The sequence below is a fragment of the Macrobrachium rosenbergii genome, chromosome 48 (genome assembly GCF_040412425.1).
Source record: "Macrobrachium rosenbergii isolate ZJJX-2024 chromosome 48, ASM4041242v1, whole genome shotgun sequence".
Taxonomy (NCBI): Eukaryota; Metazoa; Arthropoda; class Malacostraca; order Decapoda; family Palaemonidae; genus Macrobrachium; species Macrobrachium rosenbergii.
Genome location: NC_089788.1, coordinates 73,421,235 through 73,432,719, shown reverse-complemented (window position 1 = coordinate 73,432,719; position 11,485 = coordinate 73,421,235).

Genomic DNA, 11,485 nt, shown 5'->3' with positions numbered 1-11,485 from the left:
ATATGGAAAAAGCCCACCAAAGCCACTGACTTAAAATTCAAGCTTCCAAAGAATATCACGGTGTTCAGCAGAAAGTAACAGAAGGTAATGGGAAATACAGAAAGAAGAGATCACTTATTAAAGGAGAAAAATATTTTAACAAATTAATAAGTAAATAGCAAAAAAAAATGTAAGTAAATAAATTCGCATTACAGAGATACCTTAAACACCTCTGCATATTCCCACTCTTCTCAGCTATCAAGTCCATTCCTTTCCCGTACCTTTTGCAAGCCATCTTTCCAGTACGCTTTTAAATCTTCATCTCCTCCTCCCCCACCCGCCCCACCCCTCTCTCCAAACACCTTTGAATTATACACACTTCAGCAACCTCCTTTTATTTCCAAGCGAGCTAAATCATTTCAAATTACTCTGATCCGTCCTTTCACCTACTCTAACCTTTTTACCATTTCTAAGCATCTCAACATTTCTTACCTTTTTAGTTTTTTTCTACGCCACATATACCATGCAAACAATTCATCTCAATACCTTCAACCCCTTTTTCCCTTATTGGCCCTCAGCCTCTACACTTCAACTGAAGCGTGTCTTAGAATATTTAGGCGAGAGAGTGACTGGTTTGGTGTAAAAATAAGTCTGAGAAAAATGTGTGGAGATGTTTCTGTGGCTGTTCAATACTTTTGTTGATGGAGTGATGGAAGAAGTCAGAGAAAAGGTAGTGGATGTAGGCGCAGATTTCTGAGATAAGAAAATGAGTCGTGAATGTGGTGCAAAATGATTAATGTTTGTAGATGGTACAGTGAGGATAGTGGGAAGAAACTGCAGAAACTAATAAAAGATCTTGAAAAGTTTCCAACAGGAGTAAAGTTATGAGGTTCAATACATCCATACTGGTTTCAAGTGGCCAATAAAGGCGGTCAGAGTATAGGCTTTATGACAGAATCAGATTCAATTTAGCCAAGAGTTTATACATTCATACCGATCCCAAACAGAACAAAAATACTCGGGTTAAGCACAAGCTTGTTGAAATGGAATACCGAATTTAGACCAAAGGCCAACCGCTGGGTCCCATTTGAAATACCTGAAAGGTGTAACAGGAGGAAAACCTCGCAGTTACACAATGAAAAATTGATAGCAGGACGGAAAGAAAGATGGGAGAAGGAGAAAACGAACGGAGATACAGTAAAAGAAATAAAAGGGGTTTAAGCTAGGGGCCCAAGGGACGTTGCAAAGAACCTCAAGTAATGCCCACAATGAACCGGTTGACGTGCAATGACAGCGATACCCCACTATGGGGGCGTAAACTTTATGAAAATCAACTCTGCCAAAAGTTTACGCACTCATATCAAACCAAATGTATAACAGAGGCCGGTTGATGATAAGATTCATGACAAACTAAATCAGCTTTGCAAATATCTTATAAATACTGTATAAACTCATCCCGGTTCAGAGCATATCAAAGGGATGGGTTGAGCGCAGGCTTAAGAATCAATTGAGAATCAACTTTGCCACGGGATAAAAGAACGTTGTGAGTTTAAGTTCAATAAGAGAATCAGTAACAACTCAGCCAAGAATCTGTGTACTCACAACACTACCCAAACAAATATGCGGTGGATTAAGTATGGGCTTAGTAACAGAATCAGAATCAACCCTTAGTGGAGAAAAGAGCTTACATACTCATGCTAGTCCAAATTAAAATAAAAATCAACTCTCTCCAAGAATTTATAAATCCATACCTGCCCAAAACCGGGTAAAAGAGGTGAGTTAAATATATTTTTAACAAACATCAAAATTCTGCCAGGTTTATAAGCTCTTAGTGACAGACTTCAAATCAATTCTACCGTAACTCTGTACACTCACGCTGGTATCAGTCCTAAGAAAAAAAAAACAAAGTTGAGTGTGTTCTTAATGCAAGTTCCTTATAAAAATCAAGCATTACTGTTGAAACAAAAAGCCCTGACAGTATGATGTATGTAAAACATACACAAACACACTGGGGTTGGTCCTTGTTTAAGATTAAGGCCAATTTGTACCAGCGCTGGCCGTTCTCCGAAGGCGGCCCATAAAAGTGGTAAGGTGTTGAAAGGGATATGAGGACTAATGTGGACCTCCGGACGCTTACCAACCAACAGAGGAAGACACAGGAAGAAGGAATGAGCAAAATTAATGAGCTGACGACAAAACATTAAATACGATATACGTAACATATAAAGTCACACAGAAATAATAAGTTACAACCAAACGTGGAACACGGTAAATGATGTTAATTTACGGAACTATTTATAAAATATAAAAAATTTAGAAACATTCACATAAACCAAAATCAACATTCTTTCAAAACATCAAAGAAATACTGAAAGCAAAAGTCGCAGTCAAGCTACGACCTGCTGTGGAACGGCCTCCCTGAAGATGTCGCGCAATAGGAACTTCAAAAGTTCAAGCGAAGATGCAATGCATTACTACCATAATACTATTCTCCTTGCATTTTAATACATTTTTATCTATTTGTTAATTTATTAATTTTTTTCTCTTTTAATAAGTGAGATCTCTTCTTTCTGTATTTCCCTTTGCCTTCTCTTCCTTCCTAATGAGCACCATATTCTTTTTGGAAGCTTGAAATTCAAGTCAGTGGCCCCTTTGGTGGGCTTGTTCCGTATAAATAAGGTTCATCTTCTGAACAACAACAGCAACAACAACAACAACAACAACAACAACAATAATAATAATAATAATAATAATAATAATAATAATAATAATATTTCTTTGGAAGCTTGAATTTCAAATCAATGACCCCTTTGCTGGGCTTGTTCTACATGAAAAGGGCTCACCTTCTGAATAATAATAATAATAATAATAATAATAATAATAATAATAATAATAATAATAATAATAATAATAATAATAATATCTATGAATAATAACAATAATAATAATAATAATAATTCTTTGAAATAAGTCAATTTTGTTCTAGAAGAATAGATCTTCTGAATAAAGCCTAAAATTCTGATGCCTAAAGCCAAAATATGCCTCCATATGCTGCCCGAGACAACTCGGAATAAATCTCCCCTCAGCCATCATTAATCATTGTTAAGACGCCCGCGCTCGGTCCCTCTATACGCCCGTACGCCCACGGTCAGGTCCCGTTCCCCACCCCCACCCCGTACGCCCATCTCTCACGTATCCGTGATACGTCGCTCTTCTATACCACCATGCCCCCCCCCCATCTTATACCCCCCCGTTGATTTGCGTAGGCCTATAAAAGATGATGATGGAAGAGAGAGAGAGAGAGAGAGAGAGAGAGAGAGAGAGAGAGAGAGAGAGAGAGAGAGAGAGAGAGAGAGAGCCTGTCAATTTCAAACCCCATATTACGAAAAATTTAAGAAAGGTCTATAAAAGATGATGATGATGATGAGAGAGAGAGAGAGAGATGATGAGAGATAACTTGAAACCCATATTACGAAAAATTTAGAAAGGTCAATAAAGATGATGATGATGATGATGAGAGAGAGAGAGAGAGAGAGAGAGAGAGAGAGAGAGAGAGAGAGAGAGAGAGAGAGAGAGAGATAACTTGTAAATTTCAAACCCATATTACGAAAAATTTAAGAAAACTCTATAAAAGATGATGATGATGAGAGAGAGAGAGAGAGAGAGAGAGAGAGAGAGAGAGAGAGAGAGAGAGAGAGAGAGAGAGAGAGAGAGAGAGAGAGCCTGTAAATTTCAAATCCATATTACGAAAAATTTAAGAAAGGTCTATAAATATTTAAGAATGACTGTGTAACCACGCATGAAAATATTTTTCCTTTTCCTCTAAATAAAAATACCAGCAAGATGCCACAGTGACATAACTAGGTGGCTCCTTAGAAAACTCGTTCCCTTAGCATGGTCCTATTGTGTTTCAAATTTTGAGGATCTAACTTCTTGAATTTCTCGAAGCTATTCAAAATCAAAGGCCAGGGATGGATAAAAGTAAGAGTGCCGAATACTTCAGAGCTGCTGAAACAGTCTTGATAACTCCACAGCCATATGAAAATTATTAAATTATCGTTCATATGACAGGCGAGTCGAGTCCTCTATATAAAGATTTGCACAGAATTTTGTAGTTTCAGAATTGAATTTAATTGTAATTGAATATAGAATTTAGGCCATAACCAGGCACTGGGACCTATGAGGTCATTCATCGCTGAAACGGAAATTGACAGTAAAAGGTTTGAAAGGTGTAACAGGAGGAAAACCTCGCGTGCATTATGAATCAATTGTCAGAAGGTGGAAAGTAAGATTGAAGAAAGAGAATATGAAAGGAGGTACAGTAAAAGGAACGAAAGGGGGTTGTAGCTAGGGGCCGAAGGCACGCCTCAAAGAATCTTATGTAATAATGCCTACAGTGCACCGCATGAGGTGCGCTGACGGCACTTCCCTATAGAATGTAAGTTTCTGTACAATGGATACAAGTTGATAATGATGACTGAGCTGTATCAACGCTGTCTCCCGACCCCGGCATACTACAATTATCAACGCAAGTTTTCATTTTAAAAAAATGTCCATTCACACTCTCTCTTCTCTCTTGTTAGGGCAAACTGGGTTTTGGAGCCTTCGTTCTCAAAATCATAGACCTTTTGGATATGAAATCTCTCGCTGCGGAGATCTTCGAAACTGCCGAAGGTGGAAATTCAAAGGTAGAAGAAGAACAACAACAATTACAGCAATGACACTATAACTAGACTCGGAGTGCTGTGACAACCGATAACAGTATATCTACAAGATATAGACTTGGTCAAAGATAGCAATCATTCTCGTCATCCGTTCTCTCGGTAGGAGGAACTCCGCGTGATTCTTTATCGTCTGACGAACAGAGAGGCTGTCGTCTCTCTCTCTCTCTCTCTGCCTGGTTCTCTTTCCCCCCTCTCTCTCTCTCTCTCTGTTTGTTTCGCATTCTTCTCTCTCTCTCAATCTCTGTTTCTCTATCTTTCTCTCTCTCTCTCTCTCTGTTTCTCTCTCTCTTCTCTCTTTCTCTCTCTCTTTCTTTCTGCTTTTCTCTCTGTTTCTCTCTCTCTCTCTCTTTCTCCCTCTATCTGTCTCTCTCTCTGTTTTTTTTCTCTCTATCTGTTTCTCTCACTCTCTCTGAGTCTCTCTCTCAATTTCACTCTCTCTGTTTCTCTCTGTCTGTCTGTGTGTCTGACTGTCTGTCTGTCTCTCTCTCTCTCTCTCTCTCTCTACCTGTCGTGCATATTACAGGTGCCATTCAGCCCTGTCTTACACCGCGATATACCCTTTATTATTCAGAGGCGAGATCGAGATCCGGCCGATGATGTCCGTATCAAAAAAAAAAAAAAAAAAAAAAAAAAAAAAAAAAAAAAAAAAAAAATACTGGCTATCATAAGTAGGATAAGTTTCCAAGTTCCGCAGGTGTGTGTGTGTGTGTGTCTGTCTTCCCTGTCGTACACACAGACTATGATTTTATAGGAATTTTATATATATATATATATATATATATATATATATATATATATATATATATATATATATATATATATATATATATATATATATATATATATTAGTGTGAGGAGTCAGGAGTCACTCCATACTTAAAATCATCAATGAAGGGCAGAGGACACACAGATATACAAGCTGACTTTATTCTAACGTTTCGTAATTATCGAATTAATTACATCATCAGGGCTGTTAAAATAAAAATAAAATTCTTCTGTATAATCATAAAAGCTAAAAATAAAGGCTAAAAATTATTCATTATGAATATGTATGTATATATATGTGTATATGTATACATATACACATATATATATATATATATATATATATATATATATATATATATATATATATATATATATATATATATATATATATATGCTTCTGCGTTTCTAGTTACCAAAATCAAATAAATGAACTGATGATATAAAAAGAATCACGGTGGATATTACAGTTACAAACAACTTTCATCACTTAATCAATCAATCAATTCTTGTGTGGATGACCACTCTAGACCGTCCAACCACAGCATTATATTTACTGAGTTTTTAAACTTGCCAAAATGCTCAGTTTCTAAGGTACTTGGAACCTCAAAGCCCTCATTATGCTCATCATTATAGATTATGTCAATCAAGGCCAGTGTGACCTCCTATCCTACCTTAATAATATCATGTCATCCTCGGCAAGGAAACTTTGGGACTCCTTAATTGCGTCCTAAAATCTCTCTGGATTTTAGCAGGAATTAGCCTAAGCTGAATATAAACTGAATGTAAAATCTAGGCCACTGGCCAAGCACTGGAACCTATGAGGTCCTTCAGGGCTGAAAATTATGTTGAAACAATTGCAAAGAGGGGTGGAAAGTAAGACGGAAGAAAGAATATGAACGGATGTATAGTAAAAGGAACGAAAGGAGTTGCAGCTAGGGGCCGAAGGGACGCTGCAAAGAACCTCAAGCAATGCCTACATTGCATAGAGTAGAATGCACTGACGGTACAACCCCCTTACGGGGGATTTAGCGTAAGACTCCCAACCAAATTCCTTTCTTCTGTTTACACTCATTTGCGGTTTACGCCCCCCTTTTCATCAATGACCTTGAAATCAGCTGTTACCCTTCCCATTTATACGTGGATCAATCAACTCTTCACGTATGATCCGCGTATCTTTCCCGGCTACCTTTGGAAGCCTGTTCTCAATGCCGCATATTCTTGTTATCAAAGTGAACTTGGGTAATATCCAAAAGTTTCAATGATTTGTTGGTGTAAATATATTCCACCCCTTTTTCTTATCAAAATAATGTGAAATTTATTAATTGAATAATGCATTCAAAAGCATTTTGGGCATAAAGTGAACTTGTCTCAATGATTTGTTGGTGTAAATATATTTCTCACCCCTTTTTCTTACAGCCCTAGCATCCAAATAATGTGTGAGACTTTAGTAATTGACCCTAATGCATTCAAAAGCATTTTGGGCATGGAAACGTCTATAGCATGTCTTGTAAGGATTACTTCAAGGGACTGCCTAGGTCTGCATCTCTTCAAAATGACGATGCCATCTTTAGATGCCATATGTACTTTTCTGGGCAATTCCTTCAGATTTATGTTAGACTACCCATACTCGTATGGAATACTGTCCTCACAACTGGCGAGGCACTCCGCTAGAGTTTAATCACCTTACCATCTATAAACAATAAATAATTTTTCACCTGCATCTTGCGTTCACTTCAAGTTTGTCGTGAGGCTGTCGAGTAAACGTATTATTTAGATATTATGACCACAACCAACGCCTTGCTTGCTGTGTACTTTAATTATTTACATTTTTATCTATTTATTTATTATCTATTAATTCATTTTTTCTAATAACTGATCTCTTCTTTCTGTATTTCCTATTACCTTCTGCTATTTCTTTCACATGAACACCATATTCTTTGAGAAGCTTGAACTTCAAGTCAATGGCCCCTTTGGTAGGCTCGTTCCATATGAATACGGTTCTTCATCTAATAATAATAATAATAATAATAATAATAATAATAATAATAATAATAATAATAATAATAATTCCGTGGCTGTACTGCGCTGAAGTCGCGACCTCAAGCTTCCTTCCTCCATGTTTCCAGAACTCCTTAACCTACCTCTTCTTCGGGTCTGCCATCACTTAAGAAGGAAAGTCCACTGGCACTTCCCTTGCAGTCGTGGAATTTGTGTACAAAGCGATGTCATTTACCTTTCTGCCCGTTAGAGAATTCATTCTGTCACGTAGTTTTTCGAAACAGCTTACTGATTTGCACATTCCAATTACGCTAAAGTTACTGCTGGATCATATCATACATGCGCAAGTCAATAATTACTCCTGAGTAATATATACACATTCATACGCTACGCATGTACGCAAACGTTCATATGTATCGAAACAAATGCGTAACATGTGAGAATTTTTCAGTGGACAGCGAATATTCCTGTGCGGCATCAGCTCGTGCACAGGACAAAAACCTCCATGGTTATGTCCAAAGCTCTTAAATATCATAAATCAGTGACGGTTTTTATATCTTGCAGGTGTGTTATCTGGAAAAAAGTGACAGAGACGAGAGGCAACGTAAAATTCACCCTGAGGCGCCCTTCCACAGAGCTCAAAATACTAAAATCTGAAAAAGCGAAAGAAAGGTCTTGCCTTGCCCGAGGAAATCAGACCTTATGGCGATAAGGCATAAGAACTGTAACTCCATGTCTCACGCACTTGGAGGCGCTGCTGGAAGGAAGGTGTGGGGAGGAAAGGAAAAAATGCTCTATGTAAACCTCGCATAAGGCTTGATGTTCCCGCAATCAGCGAAGGGGAGTTCAACTTTGGCACAGTGCATTAGGGGCCAGAATGCCATTAAACCATTACTTAAGGGGAGGGAGACTTTCATACGGTAAAATATAAAGACAAAAATATGTCTCTTTTTGCTTGTTGCACTTTCCGAAGTTCCTTACAATAAATCCCTTCAAAAAATATGTACCCTTTGATGCAATTTATTTTGAGAGTAACAGACACGTGTCCATAACAGAATCAATTATTCAGCTCAAGCTCACTCACCAAGATCATATGCTAAAAAATAATAATCACGTAGAAATAAAGTAATGTCCACGCTGGATATTACTTGGAAATTGTATCTGAAGTTAGTAAATATGCATGAAATTCAAATTACGATTTTTTTCTTGATTCCGAAGAGAATTCCATTTCACGCGGAATCATTTTCAAGAACCAAACAGCTCTGCACGATTATTTTCCCACAAATAAATAAACAGCTGAATAACACATGCATTATTAATGCCCTTCCTATCTGAATTTTCATCTTGATGAAGGTTGCAGCCAGAGAGAGAGAGAGAGAGAGAGAGAGAGAGAGAGAGAGAGAGAGAGAGAGAGAGAGAGAGAGAGAGAGAGAGAGAGAGATTTACGTCGTGACATTATTTGTGAACCTGGATATACCAATGAAAGAACCTTTTAAATATTACAAAGAGAAAAATATAGCGTAATTCGAACACGGCACTTCAATACAGAAAAACACAAATCAACAATAGCAAATAACAGTGGGGATGACAGACAGAAAAGAAAAGCGTAAAGAAATAAAAGCCGAAGACTCGACAAAGGTAAGAACGCCCAGAAAACAAAAGAAAAACAAAAGCATGCTTACGACTCGAGGAAGAACACAAAAAGAACACACACTCAGGTACACCAGTTCCCCCGGCTCTCAAAATCCCCACGTAGAAGCTGGAGCTTGTGTTGTAGAAAATTCATTCAATAATAAAACAAGGGATATTTTTATTCATTAGGGAACATTTACTCTCAATTAGCCCTGTGACCCCTCCCTCTCTGCCCACCCCTCAACCCCTCACGTCCACGGGTAGCCAGAGGACCCTACCACTGGAAGAGAGCGGAGGACTGTCGTGCATAATTATTGTCCTCTGTTCTCTCACTCATTAACCTCGTCTAGCCTCTCTCTCTCTCTCTCTCTCTCTCTCTCTCTCTCTCTCTCTCTCAGCTGCTAGAGACCAAGTGCAAATTGCTGACATCAGCGAAGATGTACAAATTTACCAAATAGGAATCGGTACCTCTTCCTCCATCAATACAAGAGGACAGATGACTTCTCATTTACAAGAATTATAAAACGATTACCTGAAATTTATCAACTAATAATAGCAGCAATAACAGCAGCAGTAACAGCAGCAGGTGACGCTGCCAAAAGCTAGTTGCCCTCTTGCTATAAAAACGGACTAATCGTCATTATTCCAAGCGAAAACAAAATTAAAGATGGAACCTGAGCAGTCATTCCTTCGCGCTGAATGTCAGTCTATTCATCTTGAATAAAGAAATCAAGTAAGATATTAATCTACATTAATAGAGTTGTGACCCAACACCTGATTTACGATTCCAGGGCATAATTTTTCACGAGGGCAGTTATTATTGAAGGCTGTGGTTGTACCGTTTTTTATTTATTTGTTTTTTCTTCTGAAAGGCTTTCGTTTCTTTGTTACTTTGATAACGGTAACATTAACTCATGAAAGGAAGGAAATTGTACGGAAATACGGCAAATGTTGATCTCAAAATAATGAACGCTGAAACAATTTAAATATTCAATAAACAAGAAAAAATGCGCAGGAGCAATCAAGTTTTCTGTACAGCCGCTACAGCGTATAATCAAAGGCCAACGAAAGTAGAGCTATCTTTCGATGGTCTCGGTATAATGCTGTATGAGCCGCGGCCCATGAAACTTCAACCACGGCCCGGTGGTGGCATGGCCTATATCGTTGCCAGAAGCATGATTATGGCTAAATTTAACCTTAAATAAAGTAAAAATTGCTGAGTCTAGAGAGCTGCAATTTGGTATGTTTGATGATTGGAGGGTGGATGATCAACATACCAATTTGCAGCCCCCTAGCCTAAGCAGTTTTTAAGATCTGAGGACAGAAAAAGGTTGGACGGACAGACAAAGCCGGTACAATAGTTTTCTTTTACAGATAACTAAAAATTCTTGTGGAAATCAATAAAAGCTATGGTTTAAAAATACGATGATAACTAAAGATTATATTTATTTCTGAGGTGGAAAGGTTAAAAAAAAAATTCGTAATACAAAAATATTGAATAAAACTCTGTCTCGGCTCAAATCATGGAATATATCCTTAAGCAACCAAGCGTGAAAATTCTTATCGTCATTTAAAAGTGTACCGCGTATATATATGTATGTGTATATATATATATACAAATATATATATATATCTATATATATATATATATATATATATATATAAATATATATATATATATCTATATATATATATACACACACATATAATATATATATATATATATTATATATATTACTGATAGGCGATTAAGATAGAGCTACTGTTAACTACTGAAAATTAATTTCTAAAAATTAATTTCTAAAAATAAGATTTCAGGACAGTCTACTAACTTCTGCTCGCCGTTTACGGTGACGAATACCGCTAAATCTTACAGGCTTAGTAAAAAAAATGGTTCATTGTCATACTCAACATTATAATAACCGTTTGACGTATGCCGTTGACTGCGCTATTTAAATATAATATAATATATATATATATATATATATATATATATATATATATATATATATATATATATATATATATATATATATATATATATATACATATTATATATATATATATATATATATATATATATATATATATATTATATAATCATATATATATGTACATGTATAATATACTGTATATACATATATATATAGCACTTTCTTCGATGCCAGATGATCCCCAAATAACCAAAATCATCCCCAAAGAAGTTCATCCTTTGAAAACTGAATCCCAAAGTAAGAAGTTGGTATCTTTGCAAACGAAATACACAAAAAAAAAATAGCATTCTCGAATTGAAATGTAACCCAAACCTGATTAAATATAGAATTTCAATCTTATCTAACCCATGAAGAAATAAAAGCCAAATAAAGTGTACTTGAAAATGCTGT